This window comes from Lepidothrix coronata, unplaced genomic scaffold (assembly GCF_001604755.1).
Source record: "Lepidothrix coronata isolate B3197 unplaced genomic scaffold, Lepidothrix_coronata-1.0 Scaffold117, whole genome shotgun sequence".
NCBI classification, from domain to species: Eukaryota; Metazoa; Chordata; class Aves; order Passeriformes; family Pipridae; genus Lepidothrix; species Lepidothrix coronata.
This window is the reverse complement of record NW_016690297.1, coordinates 1546018-1559546: the sequence shown is the minus strand read 5'-3', so window position 1 is coordinate 1559546 and position 13529 is coordinate 1546018. Positions and strand designations below refer to the sequence as shown.

The following is a 13529-nucleotide window of genomic DNA, read 5'->3' as shown; positions in this document are numbered from 1 at the left end:
CACTATAAAACTGATAGCAGTGAGATCAGGATATAACTCCTGCAGACCTTTTCTGAGGTTAATATAGGTGTGAACCACAATTTCTGGGAAGTCCTTGAAGTAAAGTACACTGTGAGGTTCTTGACTCAGCTTCCCGCCTTTTTTTCAAAGGGTTCTGTGGCTGGCAGCCTCCTGTTAATCTGTTCTGTTTGAACTCCAGCAACATACAAGCCAACAAAGGCAATTAAAGTCTGCAGTAATGATCAACTCTGGGAAATGATCGGCATGGATTAAAGCAAATCTAAGGGGTAATTGCTTGGCAACAAGTTCCATAACCCTGAGTGTTAAGTACAGGAGGGGACTTTGAAACCCTGGTAATTACATCAGAAAACCCGTTTGTATAATGAACATTGTTCTTTAAGCTTGATTGAACTGAAAAAAAAAATCTTTTAAAAGAATCCAGTGTTCTGTTTGCAGGAGATTTTATCTACCTGAGATACTGCTACAACTTTATTGCCAAAATATGTGTGTACATCATAATCTTTGATGTATTCAGCCTTAGACAGGGAAGTGTTGCTCTCCTTTACTGGTGAGAAGAGCAGGATAAGGCAGAAAGAGTCTTGGCAACACATCCAAACAGGCATAGGAAGTTTGTGGAAAGATGTGATTTGACCCAGATGGCAAGTCCCGAAGATCCAACTTCTGAATTTCAGTTTTATTTGTGTTTATGAACTTCCTTCACCTTTACTTCTGATAAGTTTGGCGGGAAAACTTGTGGTCACTGTTCAACAGCACCGTGATTTATTGCTCTCTTATGCAATGCTTAGTGTGCACCATCAAAGGAGTTGATCACGAGGGTCACTAATCATGCCAATAAAGAAAGGTGGAGTGGCCATTGCCTCTGTAACCTACAGCTGCCCTTCTGCTAGGGGCAGTTGGACAGGTCAGGTACCTGTTTGTCTTTCTGTCACAGAGATCAGGGCAGCAGGAAGGTTTCTGGCCAATTTCCTGTATGATATACACATGGCATCATAAGGGTGGTTTGGATTTTTTTGTTTGTATGTTTTTGTTTTCTTCAGCTGTCTTATACCTAAACTATGGGATAGAGGCAAATAATTTCATCTCTTAAACATACTCATGCTCTGCCAGCATGGAATTTATATTTCCTGAGCCACTGGGTATTTGCAAGTAAACTCTTCCTGTGCTCTTCTAGTTCATCTTTGAAGAGGTGATTTATGAGCAGTTAGGTTAGTAGTGAATGAGCTGGCATGTCAGTATATGTCATATACCCCTACATCACATTTTTAATAAAGAATTTTCAGGCATATGAATCTTATTTAAGCATCATACCCAATGTGAACATTGACATGAATAATATTTAAAGATTTGAACACACTGTCTCTCAAGCAGTTAGGCACGGATTAGAAGGGCCCTCAATTGAGATTTCAGTACAATTTTCCAATGTGAGAAAGATTCAGATTAAGTAAAAATGTGAAAGTGAACTCTTTTATGTTCAGACCACAGTGAAGGTCCTCTGGTGTTGGAGAGCTGAGAACATCTTGCAGATCAGGGCGAGGTCGATCGTTTTTAGATCTCTGCATCATGAACATCTAATATAGCCAAGGGAGATCTAGTCAAAGTAGCTAATAGAACTGGTAAGATGCAATTAAGAATGGAGGAGACTAAAGAGGTGAATTGTGTCACCATCTTCATTAATTTGTTTGTCTAATTCTCTCCTGCCTGTAAAGACATCTTTAGATGTCCTTCCCAAATACAGACACATACTTTTGTAGATATGCATCAGCTTTAGTGAATTTCAATTCCAGATTATTTTTTGTTTGTTTCTGTTTGTGGATTTTTACAATATTTTTGTCGGTTCTGTACATATTCAGGTGTCTGGGCTAATATCTAAGGATTTGTTGCTTTGGTCACTCAGTGAATAACAATTTGTGGGGTTTTTTTTGTTTTTTAAATGAGCACTGTGCTCAGCTTCCCCAGAAGAAGCTGTTCTAGGAAACAAGCTACAATCTACTAATTTTCATAATCACTAAATTAATAGCAAGTTTGATGTTTTAAGTAGCCCCATAGTTTTCCACAACTGGTAATGTATTAAACCCAAGAGACAATGGTGGTGCATATATGAGGAAGCATCCAATATATATTAGTTAGAAATACTTTAAAGATACAAGACCACTTGTAAACAGTAATCTCTTTAACAATATTACAAGTAAATCTCCACATAATGAAAATAATTCCTCAGAGGTATTTGGGTGGCATTTTTCATCTCTCTACTACTTCTTCATCTGTAGCTTCAGAAGGGAATTGTTCTTTGGCCTGGGTGATCTGTTGTGATGGTTGTGATTGAACCATCCGCCCCCGAAGTTGAACAGGATTCTTGTGATAGTAAGAGCAGCAATTGTTTCTTGATGTTGTTATGGGTTGGAGTTTTACTGGTTGCATGCCAGCAACAGCCTGTGTGCTGAGGAACAGCTAAAGGATGATACACTTTCTTGTGGAGGAGTTTAAAGAGCGCAGAGAGAGAGATCAGACAAAAAAAGAAACATGATCTTTGCTTAGGGCATGTGCAGATGAGAACTTTTCTTCTAAAACTAACTGATTGCCAGATTATTTGAGTTAATTCATATACTAGATAAAGGCAACACAGACACTCCTGTAACATTTATTCCAGGACTGAGGGGGGTCTATGTTACCCTGTGGGAAGGGTAGCTCTAGCTTGTTTTACTTTGCAAATGCTCTATTAAGGTTAATATAGAAGGAAAATCTCCAGTTAAAATCATATCCTACAAAGCATTTCTGGGATGTGCTGTCTCCCAGGAAATATTTTGCAGAGGACACGCAACCTACAGTAAAATTTCATATTACATATTATCAGTGTAGCCACGTTCTCCTAAAAAGAGACATTCTGCTGCTGGTGCCTCCAACTGTATGTTTCCCATCTCCCCACCCTGTATCTGATGTGAGGTGCTTGTAGCTCCTGGATGAGCAAGCCCAGATCGCAGTTCAGACCGTTTTTCATCAGATCAGCAAGGCAAAATGTCTCATCTCACAGCCCCAGTTTCTCTAAGTGTGCTGCAGATGGATGGCATGAGCACGTCATCACTCAGGAGGAGAGAGGTGGCAGCCTGTGTTCAGAGAGGATTTGGTGTCATGTACAGCACAGGATACAGAGGTTCAACTCTGTGTCTGTGTCTCAGCCAGGGGCTGAGTGCAGTGATTTGTGTAAAAGATTTCTGTAAAAGAAGTCCCCTTCTCATGGTGGGGGAAAGCCATGAAATCTAACCTTACCTACCTCATTTGGGAGAAGAAAGGAGGGAAAGAGAAAGGCAACAAATGGTAGGTGCAGACCCAAGCTCTAGAAGTGCTTATCCTTGGTCTAAAATGCTTTGGACATGCTTGTCCTCGGTCTAAATGCTGTGGAATGACTGAGGTCCTTCACAGAGCCCTCTGAGAGGATGGCAAGTCAATGGGATCCAGGCACACATCAACAGGCATGAAGCTTATGATAGGAATTTGAGATTTTGAGGATCTGAATCCCTCCTAAACCCACTAACTTCTGAAAAGATAAGGTTGCTCAGCAAATTCTGGCCCAAGGGAAATTTCATAGAAGAAGCACCATGAGCAAAGCAGCAAAAAATTCCAAAAGCAGGTGGTGCTTACTGCTTTATAGTGAAGCCAAACAGGAAAGAGGGGGAGAAACTGAGAAAGAATAAGTAGCTTTATCTCAAGTCTTTAATCCAAATAGCTTTTAAAATATATATATTTAGATTTTCTTTTTGTAATATATCTGCTTTTGTTTTATTTTATACTTCACTTTTTCCCATCTCAGTTTTATTCTAGTATCTATATTGCTAGTGGAAGAGAGGGAGAGACATGCAGTTCAGGATAATTTTTCTTGGTTTAAGCTGAGCAGGCTAATTGTATCCCTGGGATTATTGTAGTAACTTTTTCAGGACTAATCTAGGAATATTTTTCCCCTGGACATGTATATATGACAAACATAGGTCACTGATTCTCACATTAGTAAGAATTAGTAAGAAATTGACGCTAATGTTAACATTTTGTTAATTTCTGGAGTCAATTGGCTATTTTATAGAATTTGTAAAGATTATGATTAAGCATATAATAAAGACAAATACTTTCAACTGCATCTCACTGGAAATCTTGGCAGCTTTTCTTTTCTTGCTGTCATTAAACAGCAAGTGAGTTACAAAGCCAAAATTACACCTCAGCAATTTACTTCAGCAATTAAAAAATCCTGAGTGAAATTATCCATGTAAGATTAGGACTTCATATCTTAAGAAGTACAAATATTCACTGCTGTCTAATCTTGCTTCAATATTGTGGTTAACATTTGGCCAGTGTTTTTACCTTTCCTGGAAAAGTCTATTTATATCAACATTTTGGTATTTTAAGGATTATCAGATTACCTTTGTGTAGACTTCTACTGCATGTTCAAAGACATAGCATGAGGAACGATAAGTATTTCTATTTGAAAAATTTGATGAAATAAAACCTGTAAATTTTCTGTTGAAATGTTAAGTTTTCCTGAAAATCTTCCTCAGTTCTTTCCTCTCTTCTATCTTAACTACAGACTGGTGAGCCCCACTTCTGTGCTGGGAAGATCATGGAGCAGATCATCCTAGAAGATACGCTAAGGTGCATGAAAGACCAGGAGGTGATCCGAGGCAGCCAGCACAGCCTTACTAAGGGCGAATTATGCCTGACCAATCTGGTGGCCTTCTAAGAGGGAGGGATGGCAATGGTTTGATGAGAGAAGGTCGATAGATACCATTGTTCTAGGCTTCTGTTAGGCCTTTGATGCGGCCCCCATGACAACTTTATTTCCAAATTGGAGAGACATGGTTTTCATGGATAGACTATCCAGAGGATAAGGAATTGGCCAGATGGATGCAGTCAGAGTGTTGTGGTCAATGTCCAGAAAGAGGCTGGTGACATGTAGTGTTCCTCAGGGCTCTGTCCTGGGACCATGCTCTTCAGTTTCTTCATCAGTGACACAGACAGTGGGATCGAGAGCACCCTCAGCAAGTTTGCAGGTGACACCAAGCTGTGTGGTGCAGTTCACACAACAGAAGGATGGGAGGCAATCCAGAGGGACCTGGATAAATTTGAGAAGTGGGCCCACAGGAATCTCATGAAGTTCAAGAAGTCCAAGTGCAAAGTGCTGCACCAGGGTCGGGGCAATCCCAGGTGTGAGTAAAGACTGGGAGAAGAAGTCATTGAGAGCAGCCCTGAGGAGAAGAACCTGGGGCTTCTGCTGGATGAAAAGCTGGACATGAGCCAAGAGTGTGCGATTGCAGCCCCAAAAGACAGCTGTATCCTGGGCTGCATCAAGAGGGGTGGTCAACAGGCTGAAGCAGGTGATTCTCCTTCCCCACTCTGTCCTCGTGAGACCCCTCCTGTAGTAATGTGTCCAGTTCTGGAACCTCAGCACAAGAAAGACGAGGACCTGCTAGCATTGGTCCAGAAGGGGGCTATGATGATGATCAGAGAAATAGAGCACCTCTCCTATGAAGACAGACTGAGAGATCTGAGATTATTCAAGCTGGAGAAGGGAAGGTTTTGGGGGAAACCTTACAGCACCTTCCAGCACCTTAAGGGGGCTTATAAAAAGGAGGGAGATGGACTTTTTATATGGGCAACGGGCAGTGGTTTTAAACTAAAAGAAGATAGATTTAGATTAGATTTTAGGAAGAAATTCTTTACTCACAGGGTGATAAAGCACTGGAACAGGTTGCCCAGAGAAGCTGTGGCTGCCCCATCCTTGGAATTGCTCAAGGCGAGGTTGGATGGGGGTCTGAGCAACCTGATCTAGTGAATGGCATCCCTGCCTGTGGCAGGCTGGATGGAACTAGAGGATCTTTAAGGTCCCTTCCAACCCAAACCATTCTATGATTCTATGATTCCCCTCTCAAAACCAAACCAACCAACCAACCAAAAAATTTCATTTTTCTTTTTTTTTCCTCGATTTTATGTTTAAAGAAATCAACATTTATTAAGGAAATCAGAAACTGAAATTAATACCTTTAAAACAAAATTTTGCATTCAGGGTTGTTTTCAAGGGTATTGTTTGACCTCTTCTACCAAAGCAGTTTGGCTTTATTGCAGGGCAAACACTTCTAGGCTGAATGAAATTCCATTGCATCTAGTAATGACCACATTTCTTCCTTCATTGAAGATAACAGCATCAAAGGTAATTTGGTGACATAAATTTTTTGTTTGGTGAATAACCACGACTCATCTCAGAAATACCAGGGGATTCATCAGATAGAATCCACACTTCCAGATCTTCATTTGTGTGAGAACGAGCAATATCAAGTCATAACCTCTCACCTTAACTTGGTCAAGTGTATGTGGACCAAACAAGAGACCCAGAAGTTGACACTATCAGCTGTCTTTTTCTGTAACGTGTAAAATGAATTGGTGATTTTAGGGAAGTTATTGAGACATCACAGAACTGGTAAGTTTTAATCAACTTAAAAGTAAATTAAAGGAATATTATTCGCCCTACTGACTTAGCAATAAGATGCATAAAAACATCATTGAAATAACTCTAAGATAGCCTTTTAGAAATATTGATGTGGAATTCTGTATTTATGGGAGTATAATATGTAGACATTTATTGAAGATTGGGAAGATTTTGATCACAGACATAGATCATGTCAGAATATCCAAACTGCAACAAAATATTAGTGCTTGTTGGAGACATCCAAAAGTGGTCATCAGCAAAGCCAAGACACCATCAGAGCTGTGATCTTAACTTTTCTGTTTCACTTTATTTCTCAGAGGAATGGCAGGAACATTAAAGTTATTGGAGTTGCCCCAGTGATGGATTTGTCACACAAAATACCACAGCTGAATGCAGTGTCACTTACTAGTCCAGCTTATGTCTGTTTTGGGAAGACAAGCATAAGAATATGCATTAACTCTTCTCTTTCTCAGATTAATCATCGAGATAAATTTGAAAGAACTGCTAAAATTCTATTGTTTTCAAACTGTACATTTTCTATCACTGTAATTTATAACCAGTAAGAAATTAAAAAAAAAAATCTCTTCTCCTCAGGCTGATGCAAAGCTGTCACTTGCAATTCAGGGAGATAGGATTAGTTTATTTGTTTACAGATGTACAACCAGTCAATTAAGATTTATCTTATCTCCATTTTAATAACAGCTGCAGTTCTACAGTCTGTGTTTATGATTAAGTGTGAACGTTCAGCAATCTTAGAATCAGAGAACAATTGGAATGGATGTCTTTGGGCTGGGCTGCTGATTTGAAATATCTTGAAAATGAGTTGCAATATTGCCTTGCAAAATTATAATTCAAAAGCTTTGCCTGGGTATATGGTCATGCAATGTTATAAAGAGAGTTACAACAAGAGTGTTAAAACTTATCTAATTAAAGGGAGGTCCCACATTTTCAAGAAAAAGATTTTCTGCCAAGTTAGAATTCTTAAAAATATATTTTTTCAGAAAAAAATGTTAATTTTGATTATATTTTCTATTTTAAATAGAGAAAAGATTAAAAAAAATATATTTATTTTAAAATTGACAAAATCACAACACTTAAAAGTGAAATTTCTCATTTCAGGTTGAGATACAATTAGTGTACAGAAATCCAAAATAACAATGTTGGAGAGCTGAGTTTGAAAAGTCCCCTTCCTTCTAGTAATACTAGTCTAGTGCTATTAATTATGGAGAAAGAATCTGTTAGCACATTGCTAATCAACTAATGGAATAGATTTTTCTGCCTCTCATTGTTGAGAATTTGAGACCTTTTGTCTTTTTACACTCTTATTCTCTAGGTACTTTCTGAAATCACAAAGATAACCAGCGGGGAAGTCTGTGTACGAAATGTTCCTTTCCAATAGCCCATTCCCCTGTCTGCACCATTCTGTGGATGTTACCACTTGGACAATTGAATCAAAGAGCAAGAAGCCTGTGAACAGGTCAGCAAACTCTTTGAGAGTGATTGGAAACGTCCTACCATGATAGATGAAGTCGGGTTAAACTTTGGTTTCCTGTGTCCAGTTGTTTCCATGAAGGGTGGGTGTCACTCCTCTTCTCTTGGTTGTACGACCTCAAGGTTAATGGCTGGACTCGATGACCTTAAAGGTCTTTTCCAGCCTGAGATTCTCACTGACTTTGGTCCTTGATCTCACTAAGCCTACAGAAACTACTATCTGATCTTTTCCTCCCAGCCTACAGCATAGTTTGTGCTGGGTTAGAGAAATGAATTGGTGAAAGGAGTGGCTCAAAGACATCAGAGCCAGCCCAAGATAAGAATAGGGGGAGGACGAGTGTCATAGGGAGGAGAGGGAAGATGGGGAGAACCACAATAATCACACCAAAGTGTCAACAATGAATTGTTAGGTTGGCTCACCTGAAGTCATGGGACTTCACCTTAAAACCTACTCCTCTGAACAGCTGCCCTCACGTCTTTTCTGTGCTCTTTTCAGTGCTGATATCAGGGTATCAAAAATTTTTTCTGTATGGTCCTTGGCAGTGTCATAAACCCATGTACTAGCACCACCAGAAAAAAGCCATCAGAAAATGTCATGCAAAGTGTCAGCGGTAAAGCACTAAAATGCCAGAGGAAAAAATTGAGATTTTACAAAACTGAAGAGAATAGTGGGGTTAAAATGTATTTATCACTCTCTAGGCGTGTCACATTGCATTTTAAAACCGGAGAAATCTTTCGACAGCAGCTGGGACTTTAGCAGCTCAAATCTTGCCTGCACTGGAGGAAACCTGGAGAGGCAGATTGTTAAACTGCATTAAGAGGATGCTGTTGTTAATGAATATCTTTGAATCCTCCTGAGCAACTGAGAAAACAGCATCCTCAAAGGGGAGATGGAACAGTGGAGTGAGCAGTGGCAATGCTGACAACTGAAATTCACAACTTAACCTGTATTTCGTTAAACTGCAATGGTAGTTGCAAACTAGTTTCTGCTGAGTGGATTCCTGTGTGGTTCTGTGTCCATGTTGGATGGTATTTGCTGCTGGCAGGTAAGGTGGAAAGCCAAGAGAATCGTTTCCACAGCAGACAAGGCAGGATTTGGCAGAACATGTCTGCTGAAGTCCTAAACAATAGAAGACCTCCTAGACAACCAGTGTTATGTAGTTTTCAAAGATTTATTTATTATTTTGATGGAAAAAACTATAGGGCAGGAGGTCAAGATTACCTGCATGAAACCTGTAAGCAGCTTTTTCTTCAGTGGGCTTTGGTTTCATTAATTCAGGGTGTTTACTCTATATTTTGCCATAGAGCATGTGCAGCCCAAACAGAATATGCAAAAGCTGCTTCAGACATGAAGCTTGCAACAGATCAAGGCCTAGTGGTGTAATCAAAGATGGTTTTAAAGTAAGCTATTTACATTTTCCACAATGGTCTGTGAATCAGAATCTGGTTATTTATTATATCTCAGTTGAGGGTCAGTGACTTCTATAACTGCATTGGCTGATTGACAGTATGTTTAAACATAACTGATTTTAAGATTAAATGGTCTTAAATGTTAGGTGAAAACATCTTATGTGGACTCTTAAAAATTAATTTTCCCTCTATTTGCATTTGAAGTCAATTTTAGGCCATCAGTATGAAGTGAAACCTAAAAAGGTTTAAAATAACATATTTACTTAAATCAGTGCAGGTTCAGGTTTACACTGGATCTTGGATGAAAGGCACAGCAGCAATGTATTGTACTTACAGAAAAAAATATTGTGGTGATTGTTTTATTATTCATCTTTAGCACAAATCTACTCTTGCAGTGATAAACGCAAGAAACGAACCCTTTCTCCCATATAGGTCCCCCACTATAAAAAAGAAGCAAGCAGATTTAGTGTTTCGCTGGCAATAAGTCAAATGCTGCTTAAGACATAAGTCAGTGCCATTTGACACAACTGATAGTTTCCACTTGAGTAAAATTCATAAATGTTACCAGCATGAGATCTGAACAGATTTTTAATCTCTGGAGTCAGTGGCAGGGCAGTCTGGGGAAAACTAGGGTTATTTTGAGTCTTATGTTTGGCTGATGAATAAGAAGGACCTTTTTGAATTCCCTGCCCGAGAGCTAGCCTGATATTTATCCATCTATCATTGTCTGTTTTTCCTGTGCATTCCTGTTTTATTCAATTGTGAGTTGCTCTGTCTTTTTTTAAAAGGACTTGTGTGTATGCGTGAGCAGCTACACTTAATATTGTAGTTCTCTTCTTTCTGAGATGGAGATTGTAATTGCTTATTGATGGCCTATTTGTATGCTAATGTTGCTCAATAAAAAAAGCGAAAGCATAATTAACACTCCTGCTTCACAAAAAAGAAAGGGAAAAAGGAAAGCTTGGAAAGGTCAGTGGATTTCACATGATAAATTACTAAATAATGGAAGACATAGAATCCTACATCCTAGAATGTAATGCTTTCACTATTTTATTAGCTATTATTTATTACAAATGCTGACTATACTTACTTTTCGGTAACTATTTTCTATATACAATGTATTTAGACATTATGACCCTGTGGTTGGTGGTATAATGTACTGCAGCCTGCCAACTTTCAGATGTAGTGGCTTTCAAGGGAACAGCATCTCTGTTTATTCTCCTATATTTCATTAAGGCACAGTTCAGTAACACTGCAGGCAGGGCTGGCTGGCTCTTGGTGTGGAGGCACGAGTCAGACAACCAGGGTCAGATCTCTCAAACAATCATGGAGTGGGAACCTGCAGCCCCACAAGGCAGCACAAGCAACACATTTACTGCTGTAGTCAGTAAGTGGCAGAACAGGCTCCTTGAATACTTAGAAAACAAGAAAAATTTAAAGCCTAGACCCCTGTGATACAGTGATGTAGTTGGGTTTGGTGGATTTTTAGGCTGTGTTGTTAGACACAGCATGAGAAAGAAATATTTGGGCATATGGGCGAGTGTGGTGCTGAATATGGTGGAACAAGTGACCCTGCCCTGTTTGTATGCTGCCTTGGCTTTGAGACAAAGTAAATTGAGCTGCCTTACCTGAGGTGAATTAATGTGCATGGCCTCCTGACTTGGGCTGTGTGGACCAAGTGTGATGTATAGGTGGTTGTCTCTGGCTGGGCAGGAGGGCAGTCACAGTTAGCTTGCTAAACAGCTGCAGCGTGTTTGCATTCAGCCATGCGACTGAACCTTCAGATGCTCTCCAGGCTTTAATGTCAAAATGACACCAAACTTCTAGCAGGCAGAAAAAAATAATCAAAATTAGGACAAGAATGGTTATACATAATTTTTAAATGTCATGTTTTTTAACAGAGGTAGCAGTGCCATAACACCACTTTCAGTATCTTCTTATTAGCATAAAACTTATTTTCAGAATTAACACTCACAAGTTATTGAATCTTAAAACTACTTCTTCAAGACAATTTCTTTTTGTTTTGTTTTATCTGCAGATGACAGAACACAGGAAAATGGGCCTTCCCAACTGTGTGACTTTGCTTCTCTGGGTATATCACAAAATAGAGTTCTTGCATCTAGTGTTCTTCTTGTTGCTCATGAAAAAGAGTTCTTATATAAATGTGGACAGATTAAAACCAAATAAAAGGCTGTTCCAGGAAAAATATTTTATTTCCTTAGAAAATTAAGAATAAAAGTAAAGTAGTTAAAACATATGTTAATATATTCAAAATTCAGCAAATCTAAAGAGAAGCAAATTTAAAGATTAGTTTAAATTTGCTTTTTCTTCTGTGACTGAGGCCATGGAAATAATATTTTGCCATGCTTCAGAGTCATTGCTGGTTGATAACTGCATGTGGAAATTCAATTTATGTGCTACATTCTCTGCTAGTATTAATAAAAATATTTCTTTAGTAGTTAATAGAGTCGTTTAGTAAGCACAGGTGAGATTTGTTCTAAACCACAGCATGCGACCTTTGTTTCTGGGAAAATATATTTGATAATGTTTGTGTGTTACTGTACTTATCCTCAGTTAGTGGAACTTCATACTGTGTCTTCTTGCCGTTCTCTGACAAAAAGTAAATGATGAGGCTTAGGATTTTAGTCTAGGCATAAGGAACACTCATGTTGAGTCAAGGAACACTTGTATGAAATAATTGACTTTGTTTATATCCATCTGCAATTTATCCACAAGAACAGCATTGAAAGGTGACATTTATCTTACAAGTTTCTCATTCATTTCTGTACTCTGAACTCAACTTTCATGCAGCTCAAGTGCATGATACATGTAGATGAATATTTATTATAGATGATTAAGTGTCCTTTGACAGTATAATATACTTCACTGTAAAAATAAACAGATTGTGCATGAGGCTGTCTGATTTGACTGGTGACACAGATAGTACCTCACTTGTCTATGCTTTTCATCAGAAAATCTCAACACCATTTACTGAAGAGGGAAGTACCAATATTCTTCCTTGGTAATTCCACATCCTTTACTGGATTTAGCAGTGCTTGAAGATCCTGAGATCTCAAAAGTCCCTCTCATAACACCCATACAACATATCTTACTCAAAACTATGTTTTAAAGCATTGGAAACATTGTGGCCCCATAGAGATGGAAGCAGGTCTGTATTTTGTTATTTCCAGGGGTAAATACAAGTTTCCACTAAAATTCTTCAACAAATATTGCCATCCCGATAAACTAAACTGAATTTCTCTTAAGAACATTTGTGCAATCTGCTCTCTAATTCAAAATCATGTCTGGAATGTTAATGAAGAGAATTTGCTAACTTTAGTTTATAGTTTAACTGTGCTGTAACCTATGACTAGAAAGAAAGGCCAAGACTCGCAAACTCATACCACCTCCAACACAAAGAGAGTTTATAGAATTGCAAACTTTTGCTAGAAAAAAAGAATTAAAAATTAATCCAGATTTCACCCTAAAGAAGAGAAAAAAAATAGAAATTGAGTTTTAAAGATGCATGTTTGTGGCTAAGTAGCTAACCAAATTTGCAAAGAGGTTTATATATGATTTATGTTCCTTTGTTTTTGTTGTTTACTAAGGACCGCATGTTATCTGGGGCATCTACTCTGTGAATAATATACTGCAAAAATATAACCTGATGATGAGAAATTGGTTACTCAGAAAGCCTGGGAATCAACACATCTATTCAGAAGTCTAATGTGAGGTACCTGGCTTTAAAATGTAGTGCTCTTAATGCCTGCCCATTTTCTGAAACAAGTTGGTGCAGAAGGTGCCAGGTGAATGACTTGCCATTTACTGCTACCTGCCATTAAGGGTCTTTTCTGATGTCTGGAAATGGGATTTGAGGGGAATAAAAAGGAAGGAAACTAAAATACTGGATGGGACTTATGGGATGTAGGGTTGAAGGAGCTGAGGTTACCCTTGTGGAGTGAACTTGGCAAGGCAGGTGACGATTTCCATAGGAGGAGAGAACTGGCTTTGGGAAACTTTACTGCAGCAGACATGTTTGCTAGTGAAAGAGAAAAGAACCATGTTCGAAGCCATTGGATGTGTTTTGGCTTTTAGATAAAGGAGGACAAGCAATAAATACGTCACCAATATCTCACTGAAA

General features: G+C 38.7%; 1 long non-coding RNA gene across 2 annotated transcripts in view; it reads left to right on the top strand.

Annotated features, from left to right (window-relative positions):
• LOC108502367 overlaps positions 1 to 13529 on the top strand; it is a 99263-nt gene that overhangs the window by 10106 nt on the left and 75628 nt on the right. The window contains exons 2-4 of one of the 2 annotated variants that reach the window (XR_001876481.1): positions 4592 to 4656; positions 7821 to 7964; positions 11427 to 13489. This is a non-coding gene — a long non-coding RNA (uncharacterized LOC108502367). Of the gene's footprint in view, positions 1 to 4591; positions 4657 to 7820; positions 7965 to 11426; positions 13490 to 13529 lie in introns of those variants that run through there. The other variant, XR_001876482.1, reaches the window with a different exon arrangement.